We start from the raw sequence: 15,430 nt of genomic DNA on the forward strand, positions 1-15,430 counted from the left end.
ATCACCTCTGCCGTGCCTGCGAACGTTACGATGGACTCGAGTTTTCATCAATAAGAATTTAATTGGAAATTACGGAATTACTTCGTGGTGACAGTTATTAAATTTTACGAGTGTGTAAGTAATCTGCCTACCATTTTAATTAATTTTACGCGTTACATTCGAATTAATGTCAGGTCTGTTTGAGAAGTGAGATATATCATTCTCGTTATCAGGTAAATCCCTCGAGGAAAAAGATATATTACTTATTTAAATGTTCGAAAGTTAACACGCAGAAACCCTTTAACTTCGAATCATTTATAATCCAGGTGTTATCGCTATCTTATTGCCATCTTCCTTCATTTCTTCGACTGTAACATCTGCGGTTGAAACGTGCGGCGACAAGTCTGAGTCTTTTTCTTTACGTTAATATCCGGTAGCGGGTAAGGTAAAGTGCATATTATACAAGTAAGGACGTGTTCTTTCTTCGTGATTCTTCGCGAGTTTAACGATAGTGAGCAATGTATGATAGGCTGCTCTTCGTGCAATAATGAAGAAAAGAGAACCATACACAAGAATAGAAAAGCAAAAGAATTTTCTAAAGATATTTCTGCACAAATGGCCGTTCTCTTTAACATTCTAGATAAAAAAAGATAGATTACAGTAAGCAAAATTCCAAATTAACGATTTTCAAATTTTGTTGAAAGTATATGATATTTATTTATTTATAACAAAAAGAATAAAAAAAAGAGAGGAGGGGGATAGGAAGGCAGAGCTTCCTGAAGGAACGGTCGCAGCAGATGCTGTCGCATATAGAGGACAGAAAAGGAACGAAAGATGGCCGCGCGGCTACCCGGCATTGTCTACCAGGGACTTCGTTGTAAATAATGCCTCTTCATGGCGGCGAACCAGAAGGTCGGGAGAGTTGGCAAAGTGTACGATCTGGTTGGCCCCTCGCCATCTCACTCTCGCTCTTCCCTTCTTCTCCTGGTTACCCTCTGTCGCTCCCGCGCGTACCCTCTTACCTCCGTCGCGTATCCCGTTCTCTCTTTCCCTGTCCCCTATCTCTCTCCGGAACCTGTCGCGCATAAACTGATTCCATCCCGATGTCTCCTCGCGCGAGACTCCCATTGGCCACCGTAGTCACGCCGCTCGCCTTGTTCGCTTCATCGCTCCCCTCTGCCCCTCCTGCCACCCCGCGGGACCAAGACCACCCTTTTTCTCGTTCCCCCAAGGTCCCAAATATCCGCGAAAGTTACGTGACCAAACGGTCCTCGACGAGTAAATCCTCGTCGCCGAGGATTACCGAGAGGGCGGGAAGGTAGCGGACTCTCCGGTCCTTTAACGAATCACTCGCCAGACTCGCGGTCCTCCGGGATCCACTTCCGAGATAGCGTGAACCTTCGAAGGTCCGGAACGAGCCCTCGATTCAAGGGGCGCGTGGCAATTAATCGAATAATCGAGAAAACCGAACTGCAGAACGTTGAACAGAGAGTTAAGGTGCTAAATTGAAGCTAAAGCTTTATACAGAATAAAGAGATACTTCGCGATAAGATAAGTTAACAACCCATCTGTTCAAAAATGTCATTAAATATTATCATGGATTCCAAAAATAGGAATTTGTGAAATGCAATTTAGAGCTAACGACCGACTCAAGGCATTACGTAAATGTTCATACTCCAGTTGTTAGCAGAATATGATTCGCATCCAACTTTTCGAGCGTCAAACTGCGTTGGTTAATGTTACGAATAATCATGGAGTACTTGCCGATTATGGCACCGTTTGGAAAATCTGTCGTGCGAAAGTACGAGAGTGCCGTTTGGATAACGATACCCACAGCTTCCTTAAACAAATCTGATATTCGTCGCAGTACCGTTTTGCATATCGTTGAATGCGAATGCATTAAACATGCGGTAGATATATACGCGTCTTTCGTGTTTGTCGTGTTTTACGCTATCGGAGTTTTAACGATGCGCGCGTAGCGTTCAATTAATTCATTGAAGTTAGCGCAGTTAATTTATATAGTCGTCCGTTTAAGTAATCGCCGTAGCATTCTCAGATAAATTGTTGAATCATTTTTCTCGAGTGCATTTTGTCTCTGGTCTGTTTTTATAGATCAATCCATATCTAAAAAAAGGCATGTATTATAAAATTACCACTTATTGTATTAGATAAACCCTACGCTATATTTTATGCTAAAATTAAATATTTTCCCATTTTTTACGTATTATGCAAGATTTTTAAGCACTTATTATAATATAAAGTGATTGTAGTATGCACATATAGCTGATTTAACTTTAAAAGTATCATCTAAATCTTGAAATCTGGGTGGGTTTCCGAAGATGCACCCTATACATGCTCCTATCTCGGATGGTTAGGGACGGGGTGGGCGATGGTTCGCCACAGTGCGAGTTCACGTTTCGCGTCTTTTTTCTCGGATTATCCAACCGGCGCATCGCTTATTCGTGTATCGACCTTTTTCGCCTTTTTGGCCCTTTTCTCTCTCCCGAGAGGGCGTAGGGAGGATTCTTTGTTTGCACCGAGTTTCTCTCCAGGAAGAGCAGGCGAGCCGGTCGGGGGAGAGAAGATAGTGGCCATTGTAGCACGATCTGGACAAAAGTCGCTATAGCGACGGAATTCAAAGGAGCTGAAGAATGGCGGCCGATGCAAATTGAAGCTTTTTTCTCTCCTCGCCACTGGCTGGCACAATATTCATGAGCTTTTCGCGAAGAATGGGCGCGTTGTCTCTAATAGAACGAAAAGGATTCTTTTAAAACTACGAAATGTATAATATCTATTATGTTTGCGCAAAGAGTTTGCAGTGTCTGGCATTTTATACTTTGGAACCTAATCTAAAAAATATATATTCGTTTTTGAACTGTGAATTTTCAATATCTTGAGTTTTAATTACTCTTAAATTGTTGTAAATCTCTATTATATTTTTGATGTCTTAAATCTTAATAGTTTTAGTATATGCAATTTTTTAAACTTTAGATTTTCGGAGAACAAAAGGTTTATGAAACGTTTTACTTTTTAGAATTTTAAATTAAATTTGATTTAAACTTAAATAATGATAATATAAATAGAAGATGTTACGAAAAAATTATATTGTTATACTTAATACTCGTTTGTTGACAAATGAAATAAAATATAACAAAATATAAAATGCTATTTCTTTTGGATGCAAAGTCTCTTCCGATCGATTTCGATTCTTGAAAGATGCGTTCTATCGGCGAGCCCGTGTCGCTAGGGAGAAATTTCGTGAATGGAACCTCCTAGGAGGCACCATTTATTTCGGAGTTAATTCGCTATCGTGCCTGTCGAACGCTGCCTGACAGTGGTCGAAAGATTTACTCCCGATCGGTTGATAACCCAGCAGTGGCCATGTCTGCTATGTCTACAGGGTGTTTTTCAAGCAACGCTCCTCCGGCGCGAATATACCCTCCGGTGACTCGACCGGCCACTAAACGGACGTAGATAAATATCCTGCATTTTTTCATTCGCCGTTTGTTAATGCGCGTCGTGAAAGTAAAACAGCAAAACGCACGATTGTGACACCAATAAATGTCAGTGTCCGTTAGAGAGCTGAGGATTTATGTTAGTGCGATTGAAATAGAATTGCAATATATGTCGATAAGATTAAATGCATTTTGAGCATAAAAATATTATGGATTGAGTATATAAATACGAAAAATTGAACCGTGTTTTTAAATTGGAGATGAAATGAAAAGGCTGTAACATCAAACTAAAAGAACGATCGTTTATTAATTAAGCGAAAGAGGATTTGAAACTTCGATTAAAAATAAAATTTAAAGGATTAAGTTTTGGAAAGCTTGATAACTCGAAAGTTTAAATTTTTATTTTAAAAAACCTCCCAAAGAATCCACAGTTTAGACGATTAAAATATCAGAATTTTGCCTTAATAAAATGTAATTAACATTCCAAAGGGTTATTTAAGATTTAATGATTTGTAATTCAAAGTCGCGATGGTTAGAAGTTTTCAACATTCAGAAGTACAAATTTTCAATTCAAAAATATATGAGTATATATCTTTGCCAATATCTCTATCAACATCGATCGTTATTGAATCAACAGATTATATCAGAGAATTTTTCATTGATTCTTTGAGACGCATCAACATTCATGTGATTGACCATACCGCTCGATAACCCGTTGACACGTGCAACTCACATATATCAAGAACTCGTGATTCCTTAAGCCAAGACGGGTCAGCTCATTTCCCGTACGAGTCAAGAAATTCAACCTTTCTCTATCTTTCTCTCTCTCTCTTCATTTCAGTCTTTTTTTCCTTGCCGTCTCTCCTTTGAGTGGTTTAACGAAGCATTTACACGCGGGGGAGCGGTAGGTCATCGACGAGAAGCTATTCATCACTAATTTCATCTCGCCTTCCGACCGGCTCCTTTCGTCGTGGGCGCGATTTGTTCCGAACTGGCGTTTAGGCCCTTTCGAGGCGAGCGGTCCCGAGAAGTTCGGCTTCCTTAACGCGCTATAACTCAATCGGATGATGATGAAATATGGGACACGCCCCGACCCTGCGCCTTTCCCATAACTTTGGGACTTTTCCCGATGGTAAATCCAGAAACGCAGCGGTCGCGAACGGTAAATTTCCTGCGCAACCCTCCCCCCCCCCACCCTATAGTGCATTGATTCTTTCATTGTCGACCTTCTTAATTTTTAATTTTGTCCTTATATGATGAAATGTGTTTAATCATGATGACATTGTAAAGAGGTATAAATTATTAAATTCAAGGAAAAACTATTTCGCGAATCATACTCTTTACTTCGCGAATTACTTAAGATATAAATGAACCAAGCGCAGTATATAACACATATGAATATTTAAATATCTTATTGTCGGAAATATATGCACAAAGGTATGTATATGAAAATTTTCATCCGAGAAAAGTGCAGAAGTTTTTCTTAAACAAAAAGGAATGTATACCGAAAGGATTAACTCGTAACTATTTACGCAACCTAATGGCAATTTAATGCACTCTCTCCGCGGTTTTTCTCCTCTAATCCCTCTCTAAACGTGCACACGCGCATAAAGTATCGCTTCCATGTGTGGTAACCACTTGCGTTCCTTAACCTTCGCCCTTCCTTGCCATCCGAAGGCGAGGTTTCGCGAAGGGGTCAGGGAGAGAGAGTTTACGTCGGTGTGCCCGGTCGTGATATATACTCGCCGGATGGGTACGGGTGTGCAGGGGCGGAGGTGGTGAGGGGCATGGCAAAAAGGGCGCAGTCCACCATCGTACGGGCGTAGGTTTGTTTTAACAAGGCATTTAAAGCGTACTCGGTAAACATTCGACGAGAAATATTGGTTGTTTATGGCGCGGTGATTTATCACCTCGCGCTTGGACGAGCCTGGCGTATGGGCTGGGAGTGAAAATAAGTTCAGGTATGGTTCATTTGGCGCGAGCGAGCTAGAAGGAACAAGGGGGAGTGGGCGATGGGCCCCGAGGGCGGACGGGGCTCCCTCCCCCCTCCCCCTTCCTGCTCCGATCTTCCGCCGACGCGTTCACGTTTTAGCGCCGCGCCGCTTAGAAGCGCGTTTGGGCGCTCGGACGCGCGCATTTGTTTCGCGATGCACGCGAATAAATTTCACCGGGGAGAGCTCTAATAATTGTCCATCATTTACTCTTTCCATTTCCCTCTTCCCCCCTTCCCTGCAGCTATGTTCAAGATTATTTAAATAGCCAGGTTTAATATGGAGCATTTTATGAGTATTTGCAAAGCACTAAAATGTTGAAGTAAATTCAGAGAATGTAATAAGTGTACTTATTCTTAAATTACAAACACTAAAAATTTCGATCCAAAAATCTGTCATTTACAAAGAGATCAGTATATTTATAAAATCCGTGATTCTAAGGACTAAAAGCTATATATATTAAATTATCCAAATGAGACAATTTTAACAAAGTTTGAATGTACAAACTTGTAATATTACAATATTTATTATTAAAATTTGTAAAGTTCTTTCATTCACTAACAAATATGCATATAATACCACTGCGTGGCGTCGGCAAGGGGGTCCTATCAAATAAAACATCTGCTACCTTTCGAAAAGGAATACCGACGCTCTTCTCACCGTGATCCTTTTTCTTCCCAGGATCTCCTTCTGTCTCACGCCCATATTCCTCTCGTTAACTCTTGAGACCGTTACCGTAACCTTATTAAGAGGTTCGCGACGGTTCTGGGCTGAAATATTACAAGACGTCCGATTCCAGGAAGGGACACGAGGAAGCGTTTGAGAGACGTCCAAAAAATTCGTCGAGCTATTAAGAGGAATCCTTCATCGCTACCGTTGAAGATGATAATCTCAGGTGGCTACCGTTGCGCGTCCCGTATCCGTTCCGCGATGACGGCCGCAGGATAGATTTAACCTCGGGGATGGCCAAAGTTTCGCCCTAGGAGGTCTTGCAGGCTTGACACTGTTAGATCCCCGCACGGACAATGGGAGATCCTTGGGTCGCGCAAGAATGCGCGGCGTTGCGGGGTCGTTAGGGGGCAGAGATGTTTTCGAAATGAGGCGAACTCTTTCACCGCGACCATTCTTAATCTTCATTAGTTCATTTAGGATTTGCATACCGAGGCTCTGGTCGTTTATCTGATCGGGGAACGCGATCGCGCTGAGCGAGGGACGAGCCTTCGTCGTCGAGCTCTTCTGTTCCCGAAGATTCCCGAAAAATATATTTAAACACATCGGGATAAAAACCGGGAGTCCTGGATCCAAAAATTTCCATGGGACGAGAGAAATGTCGTGTAATCTTCCAGGTTAAAGACGGCAAGATCTAATGTTCTATTTGAAATTTTGAAAACTGCAGAGAACGTCAAAAACTTCAAAAGCTCAAGAACAAAAAGTTAGAATTTAAAAGTTTAAATATTAAATATATATACAAATCTATATATAAACTTCAATCAAAAGTTTTAATAATTAGCAAAGTTCTACGCTTTTGGAGAGAGTTCAAAATACTACAAACTAAAAAACGTACCAAAAAGACAACTAGATAAATAGAAAACGTTCGATTGTTTTTGCTATCATCGTTCGACAGTTCGATGGAGCAACCGCATCGGGGACTCAAGGCTCATACCATAGAAAACGGATAATGTTACGCAAACGATCATAAAATGATTTTTTTCGATCCGTCGCAGGTCGACGTACCCTCGGTGAAAGTTCTGCATACAGTCCCCGGTTATTAGGCCCACCCAATCGGTACTTAATCGTGACCTAACCTCCAGCTCACAGCGAGGAACGAAGGGGGGCCAAGAAGGTCAAGCTTAGCCCTGAGATGCGGCCACGGCAAAGCTCACCTTATCGCGCTCCTCCGAGCCCGGGTGGCCTACTCGGCCTTAATTGCAGGCCCATATCACGATCCAATATGGCCGCCCACCGCGAGTATTAGACCCCGTGGCGGACGTCAATGTCCGCTTTATGTAAGAAATACGGTATCATGCATCGCGCCCGACAATACAGACAGCCAAGGACACGCGTGCATCAACACGGCGATCGTATTTGCGTGCGGCAATGATGCACGGTATATTTCGTCATCGGTTCAAAATTATAAGAGCCATAAAATTCAAACGCGGAAAAATTTAAATGAATGATGATAATGTGCAGCAGTATTGAAAATAATAAAAAGGGATATTTCTCGCACGCCAATCTAAATATTAATTTTTCGCACATGTCAAAATAATACTCAAAGATCTACGTTCAAGTACTATAAAGTTAAAAAAAAGTCCGAAACGGGAAGTAATCGAGCGCTTTAAAAATTTTCTGTCTTGTAGTCTTGTATCAGTTGAGCGAGAGGTGGCTCTCGGAAAATAAAAAAAAAGGCAAACTCCCAAACATTCCGCGCCGCGTCTCTCGTCGTGCGGAGATTCGCCGACAACTGGTTCGCGGCGGGAAAGGGACGAGTGTCTTGAGCAAATAGCAAGGTATCCTCTGCGAAAATAATTAATCACGGCGCCGATAAGGACCGTCGATGCTGACAGGCGCGGATTGGTTTCACGAGGCATGCCGCATCCTCCGCGCTGATCCACCAGTTATGCCGTAGGGGAAGGAGGAATCGGGATGCCATCTAGAATATGTGAGACTAATGGTCGGCTACCTAACTCAAAAAAGGACGAGAGAGGACGAAAGGATGAACCGGGAGAATCGGCGTTACCAATCTGGAAAAGTGACGGGTCACACGTGATCAGCACCGCGGCGGCAGGATGTCTCTCCTTTCTCTCTCTCTCTCTCTTCCTAGGACGTGGTAGATTGAGACACCGAGCGGCCAACTGATTGTCGATAGGCCGATGGTAAAATGAACATCGGTGTACCAAGAGTCGACCGCGAGATAAGCATCATTTTTCAGCGCGTTACACGTTGAAGGGGCCGCATGATGAATGAACATGTCGCGACTCACCGCGATTTTCCACGGTGCGAACTTGAGTGAGTGGACCGGTGCGCATCGGTCGCGGTGGAATAGAGACGCGGAAGGGCAACGAGGAGTCAAGTTAAACGAGGAACACGAAGGTGTACGAGAACATGAAATGTAAAATATCAAATATCTCGAAGATTGTGCACTCTCAGAGAGAATCAAGTTATCTCAAAGAATCAAGAGATCAACTTTTTTTTTTAAGAATTTTTCTGAGATACTTAAATCTCTGAAATTTCACCTTCAAACGCTTGGAAAAATTTAAAACAAATCTAATAAGAAATCAAACAATATGATTATTATATATATAGATAAATCTTTGCCATTTTCACTATCAATGATCTTTCAGATAACAAATTCAGTTTTAATGTTTTGTATTTTTTCTTACCTCTCCTCGCGAGTCTCTTGCAATTGTACTTGTCAAGCAAATCACTTAAGTGGAACTTCATTGACCTCCGCGGCGAATGTGAAAACATCAGAGTATATTCTTTTTGTCTTGACACTTCCTTTATCGGAAACTTTCCAACGACGACAAGATTTCAAGTAAAATCTAACGAGGAATCGGAAGACTATTTCATCGACCCTTAATTTTTTTTCCCCAAAATGATTTCGAACGATTAGATCACAAACGGAGATATTGAGGGCTGACAACATTCGGATATCGTTTCAAATAGTTTGTTTCACAAACAACCAACACGACCATCGGCACAACCACTACCACCATCTTGAAAACATTTTCCCTCGCACGCGCCGTCGAAGAACACCCGAAGGGAAGAAGGAGGAAGATAGCGAAACGAGCAGAGCGAAGGCGGAGGGTCGCAGGTGCAATTTCGCGCGAATGTCGGCACGCATGTCGGATAGCCGAGAGGGGCGATCAAGGCAAACGCACCCTGGAGGACTGGGCGACGAGAACAAACTAGCCTCCGAGCATCAGTGGTGGCCGTGTTCGCTTCCTCTCCGCGGAGCCGAAGAGAGAAGTCGCCCGGTTATGGCTACGCCTGCTACGCCAGAAGAGGCGGTTAACGAGTCTAATTAGCGACGAAAACGAAAACGAGTTTGACCCTTTTTTCTCTCTTTCTCCGTTCCTCCAGCTCCGGGCTTCTCTTCTCGTCTGTCACTGCCTCCTTCTCTCTCCCGCTCGATTCCCCCCCATGCGTACGTCCTTGTCCGCCAAGTGTCTCTCCTTTCTTCGTTCGTATCCGTCTACTTTCATCCTTCTCTAAGCACTCCTAGGATTTAAGAATTCGAAAGTCCAAATATTTAAGAATTGCATTATTTCAGAATCTGCGGATTTGATTATCTAAATAAATTCTAAGAATCAGACCATGCAAAACTTCGAAATCTATAGATTCGAAAGATTCTATGATGACTTCAATGATGATCAGTTTTCAGGAATTTAAAGATTAATGATTGAAATATGCGCGAGAATGACAATGTAAAGTTTTGAAAATTGTGAAATTTATAGTTTCAAAAAAGAATTCTGGAGCTTATTCAACAAAAATAGAAAAGTCCGATGATATTCTGGGATATCCAAAAATCTGACTATTCAGGAAAGCTAAAGATCCATGAGTCTCCTCGAATATCGGTCTTCGCATCTTTTTCTGGTTGTACGATCGTCCCTCCTTTTTAAACTGGATGGATCCCTGACCGACTCGAATCCTTCGGCGTCCTTTTCGCTCGACGGAAGTGGGGAGGAGTGCGAGAGAGGAAATGGGGTCAGTGGAACGCAACGAGGTAGGTCGGCTGACGAGACTTTAATTTGCGTGCTTGGCCTGATTACGCTACTAGGTCGCTACTCGGCGGAGTCTCGCAAAACGCGTAGCTGAAAAGGAAGTCGAGGATGCGGGGAGAAAGCGGGAGAGAGAAGGAGAAGGAAAGACGGAGAAAGGAGAAGGGAGAGAAAGAGAGAGAATGAGCGGGCTTGAAGAGGGGAACCGAGGATAGCAGGGGCACTATCATCGTCGACACGAGAGCGAGAGTAAGGACGCGCGGAAGAAGACAAGAATGGCCATTAATTAAGAGGAGGATAACGACCCCTGGATTCGTTAGTATGCCCGTGGGCGGTGTCCTAAGACATTCCATTCGCTATACCGATCTGCTCTCCGTGTACCTTGCTCCTTCTTCTCCGCCTTTACTCTATCATCGCGCCGAGAGAAATTTTTAATTCGACGACGGAGCTATCGTGCTCCTTGCACTCTCGAAATAGAATCATATATATCTAACGGTTCTCTGAGAGCATCAGTAAGAGGAAACAAAAAGAATTATTTCTTATTGATAAAATATTTGTTTTAATTATTATTATATTATAAAAATATAAATATAAAATTTAGACTTAAAATAAAACTTTTTTTTTTACTTCATTTTTAACCATATTTATTTTTAAATTTTATTTTTAATATACTGAAAATTTTACTCCTTTTTTAGGTCTGGAAGTTCAAGATATATTAAATTATTTTTTGTTATTGTGTAAATTTAGAATAATCTCGGATATCGTAATTCAAAAATTAAATTTACTTCAGCTTGCATTTCTCCATTCTTTCCTCGTTATGTTACGTTTCAATACGATCGATCACACGGTTCGCGCGGTCTCGACCCGCTAATTCTTTATGATCCTAATCGGGACCTAAACCCGTGGCATTTTTCAGGCTACCGTATGGCTTGATTGAGCCTCGGTGAAAAGCATTCGATTTATACGGAGGATATCTTGATCGGCGGTCGAGGGAAGAATGTACCTTCATTAAGGCAGCCCGAACGTACACGGTTTCGCTCTCGGTTCAGACCAATAATGACATTTTTTCGTAGAAACATAGCGGTCCCAAGAATCATCCGAAAAATTTGTTTAATCACGCCGGTATAACGTAGGACGAATATACGAGGCGGAATACACGAGGTCCGCGACAGAAGCTAATTCGCGTCTGCAGCGGAAATTTCTCGAATATGTACGACAGCATAATAATCGATAGAATTAAATGTAAATGAAATAATTGTTTATCTATATTAATTAAAATAATTTATGTTACAATATAAATGTAATAAAAAAAGATTGTTAAACGATTGACTACTTTTTAATACACTGCCAGAAAGTTTTGTGCATCTTACCGTGTAAGTTTTGTTTATCTTACAGTTTATCCACAATAGAATCTTCATCATTGTAAGCATATACAATGATAAAATATTGTGTAATATGATTAAATAAGACTCTATCTTCATGAGTATTGCGCATTTTTACTTTATATTGTTATCTAATTTCTGGTATCATTAAAATTTTTATACTAGCTGGTGTTTACTGTTTACAAACGTTTTAAAAAATTTTCTGATAGCGTAGTCATCACTGACCACGTCACTGAAAAGTCAGACGTCGATCACAGATGATCAACGTGTCCGGTCAACGTGTTAAGATTATTGCATAGATATTCTAATAATTTTCCAGAACTGTGTTACTATTACTCGTTGTATCCTCAAAAAGGATCGATCGAGATTCGTTATATTGCAACCTTGAGTAATCACGTGTTTGCAGATGAACGGGGCCATCAAGTTCACGAAATGACAGACAGCTGGATAGACTGGCAAACTCGTGCGGATAAGATAAGAAGCGAGATAAAAAAAATATTATATTCTGGGAAAGCTAAACGCGATCTTTTACGCATCTTTACTCTGCGTTCAGTACGTCAAGCGTATAAACCTTGCATCTTACATCTGGCAGCTATCGGCTGAAATGTCAGATATGATCCAATAGGTCACCGTGTACATCATTATAATAATGACTGCAGTCACGATCATATCAGAGACATCAAGATAAAAACAGAGATTATGCGAACTATGTAACGGTAATAACCGCAAACAGTAAAGTAATAAAAGTGATAATAGGAACAATAAAGGAAATGATTTATGCTTGAAGTTTAAAAATAAAAAAAATAATACAAGATATGTCAAGCGAAGAATAGAATGAAATTACGAGCGTTTAAATGGTTTGGATGAAAAATAGATGCAAAGAATTTATTGTAAAAGAAAGATTATATATAGTTTTAGTTTGAACGAGATGAGAGAAAGGATGACAGTATTGGAAATGCAAATACAGCGTATTCGCGCGCGCGCGCGGCGATATACGCGGAGGCGCAGGAGAAACATTGTCGGCTTGTAGCTGTCGTCGGCCGCGGAGAGCACTCCGTTAGTTCGAGAGCCCGTTGTGTCTGGCTAACAAGTCGACCCTCGTGGCCCCTCGAGGGTGGTCGGCCCCCGGGAGGTCTCCCGATCACGCGCCCGGTATCGGCTACTCGGACACGCCCGCGGTCCGTCATCCCATCATCTACGTTCGAGCGGCCGTGCACGACACGCCGAGCCGAGCCGTTGCCGAAGTCGTAGGGAGGACGAAAGGGGGTTTACCGACCGAAAGGAGAGACCGAGTGTATGCCACGCGGTGTACCCACCGCGCGGGAGATAGGATAATGTTCCGCTATTTATACGATGCGGCCCACTTCTCGGGGCTGCCTCCAGCCACCCATGAAGAGCGAAGTCCCGAAGAAGGCCGCGCTGATGGCTCGCGGCCCGTCCGATTGACATGCCATTGTGATCGTGCAACGGCTCAATTAAATCCGGTGGTACATTCGGATGTTCGAACGTGGACGACTGAAATCGATATCGCGTCTCATAGAGATCGCGATCTCGCGAGTCCAGTACTCTTTTTAGTATACGAATGCGTAATCTCTTTCTATATAAAATATGACGACGTCTTGTTGTACTATAGGGAGCTTTGGATCCTACCATCACTGGCCGATCTTGAAGAACAAATTTGAGGGAAGCTATATCTAACTGTTTTTAGTTTTAGTTTTATTGAGCGCTCTGTTTAAATGCTAATGTTTATAGCTTAATTTAGTAGAATAAGAAAAATGAGAAGAGTTCGTAGGTTTAACGTAATTTAGATATCAGATCTATCTCCTTTAGGTATTTATCGTGATATTATTGTATCATAAAAATGGCGCGTTGATGAAGTCATCAAGTAAGAGAATCGAAAGGGTTAATAGAATTGACGCGCGACAGCCGCCTTCTCGCATCCCACGATGTTCGAGAGAAAAAGCTGTGTCGCGCCCAACAAAAAAAGCCACGACGTTTCCCACGTGATCCGTCGAAGCGAGGGAGGCCGAGTCCACCCTCCTGCAGATTGCGAGTGCTCATTGTTTCACAGAACAATAATAATCCGCCGCTTGTAAAAATAATCCGTGCGACAAGTGTGCGAAAACTCGACGAACGGAAATTGCAAGGAGTCGAAAAAAGAGGGGGAAGCGAAAGAAAACAAAGAAATATATGAGCATAAGATAAAGAAATTGCCAAACTTATACATAATAAAAAGATAAAATGTTTTTAGGTAAAAAATAATTAAGACGAGTTTAATCCAGAAGTATTAATACAATGCTTCTTTGCAGCTTGATTAATGCCTTGATTAATTTGTGGGAAAAAATAAGATGTAAAACATCGAGCCACGTTTTTGTTAAGTGTTTGCAAATTAGTCGCGCTAACACTGGCTGCAGAGAAAACAGGGAGAGAAGAAAGAAAGGTGAGAAAAGGAAATCGACAGGAAAGAGAAGAAACGGAGAATAAGAGAGACGAGAAAAAATATGGAAGGAAAAGAGACGAGGAGAGGAGGAGGAGAAGGAGGAGGATGAGGAGGAGGAGAGACGAGACGGATCATGTAGGGGGTGGAAGCGCACAAAGACTGCGCAAAACACACAAACAGACGTATTACAATAATGACCGTGCGTGTTGTACAAATACGATATCGGCTTGAGGGGTCCGCCGCACGGGCACGTGACCCTCTCAAAGGGCTCGTAGCATAACGAACACCCCCGACGGCGAGGGCCCCCCGTCGGGGACGCTCGTGTTCCGCGACCAGTTAGCGGGGTTAACTTACAACCCCGCGGCTAACACGCTTGTCTCGACCCCTGAAAGTTAGCTTTTTTTCCCTCGTTTTATTACGTTTTTTCCTTTTTTTCCCCGTCGCGTCATTGCGACGATTACTCGGTAATTTCGCCCGCTTTCCGCATTTTCGGGGGGACGAAAAATTTACGGCGCGCATTGCGCCATTGTAATTTGGACCTTCATTAAAGCCAAGTTGGTTTTAAGTTGATAATGACGTTGTAACGCGATAATGAATTCGCCGAGCGAAATCTCAAATAATTGACCCTATGAAACTACTTTTTGCTATTATTTTCCCTATTCAGAATTATGCTAGAAAATTGGACAAGAGACGAAGAGCGATAATTTGATCCGTTATAGGAAACCTTAAAGGAGAAAACTTATTGGCGAGTCAGTAAAAGATTATTTTGACAATTAAATCAATGTTACCAAAGTTTGAATAAATTACTCTTACATCCTTCAATTATTATAAATATTATTAATAATTAAAATTTCTCTCCTAGGAAGACTAACTATTTATGTTACACGCGGTAGGATAAATAACTGACCTTGGACTTCAAGTTATAATTGTTCACAATTTTCAACTTTCTGTTATATTAAATAAATTCAAAGGGTTAATTAAGTCTTCGATTATTGTCTTTAATATAAAATTTAATATTGTCAATTTTGGCGAGTTCTTCATAAAGGAAAATTAATTTTGCGGAGATGCGCATGGGAAAATTTCATGCGCCGAACGAGTATACCTATATATATTCACTCTCATTAACAACAATCCGCATTCTCGGCCTTTATCGTACGCGTTTTATCGTGCCGAGGGCTCTTTTTCACGCTCGATTTCCATAATAATAAAGAGAAACGCGCCACGATATCGATGACGGACGTCGTCAATACGTTTCGCATAGTTGGTAATTCGTAAGGGAGGAACAACGATTCGAATGAACCAGTAGTAAGGGCGTGTATATAATGGAGGGTGTATATTCGGAAACTATTACGGGCACGTCTCGTATGTTTCGCCACGTGCTGTTGCAAGTTGTAAATCACTTATGCGTGCGTTTCCTGTAAGTTTAGCCGCAAACCAGTCCCTTTTGTCAAAGGGACAAATG

This window comes from Temnothorax curvispinosus, unplaced genomic scaffold (assembly GCF_003070985.1).
Source record: "Temnothorax curvispinosus isolate PA1 unplaced genomic scaffold, ASM307098v1 QBEX01004791.1, whole genome shotgun sequence".
Classification (NCBI taxonomy): domain Eukaryota; kingdom Metazoa; phylum Arthropoda; class Insecta; order Hymenoptera; family Formicidae; genus Temnothorax; species Temnothorax curvispinosus.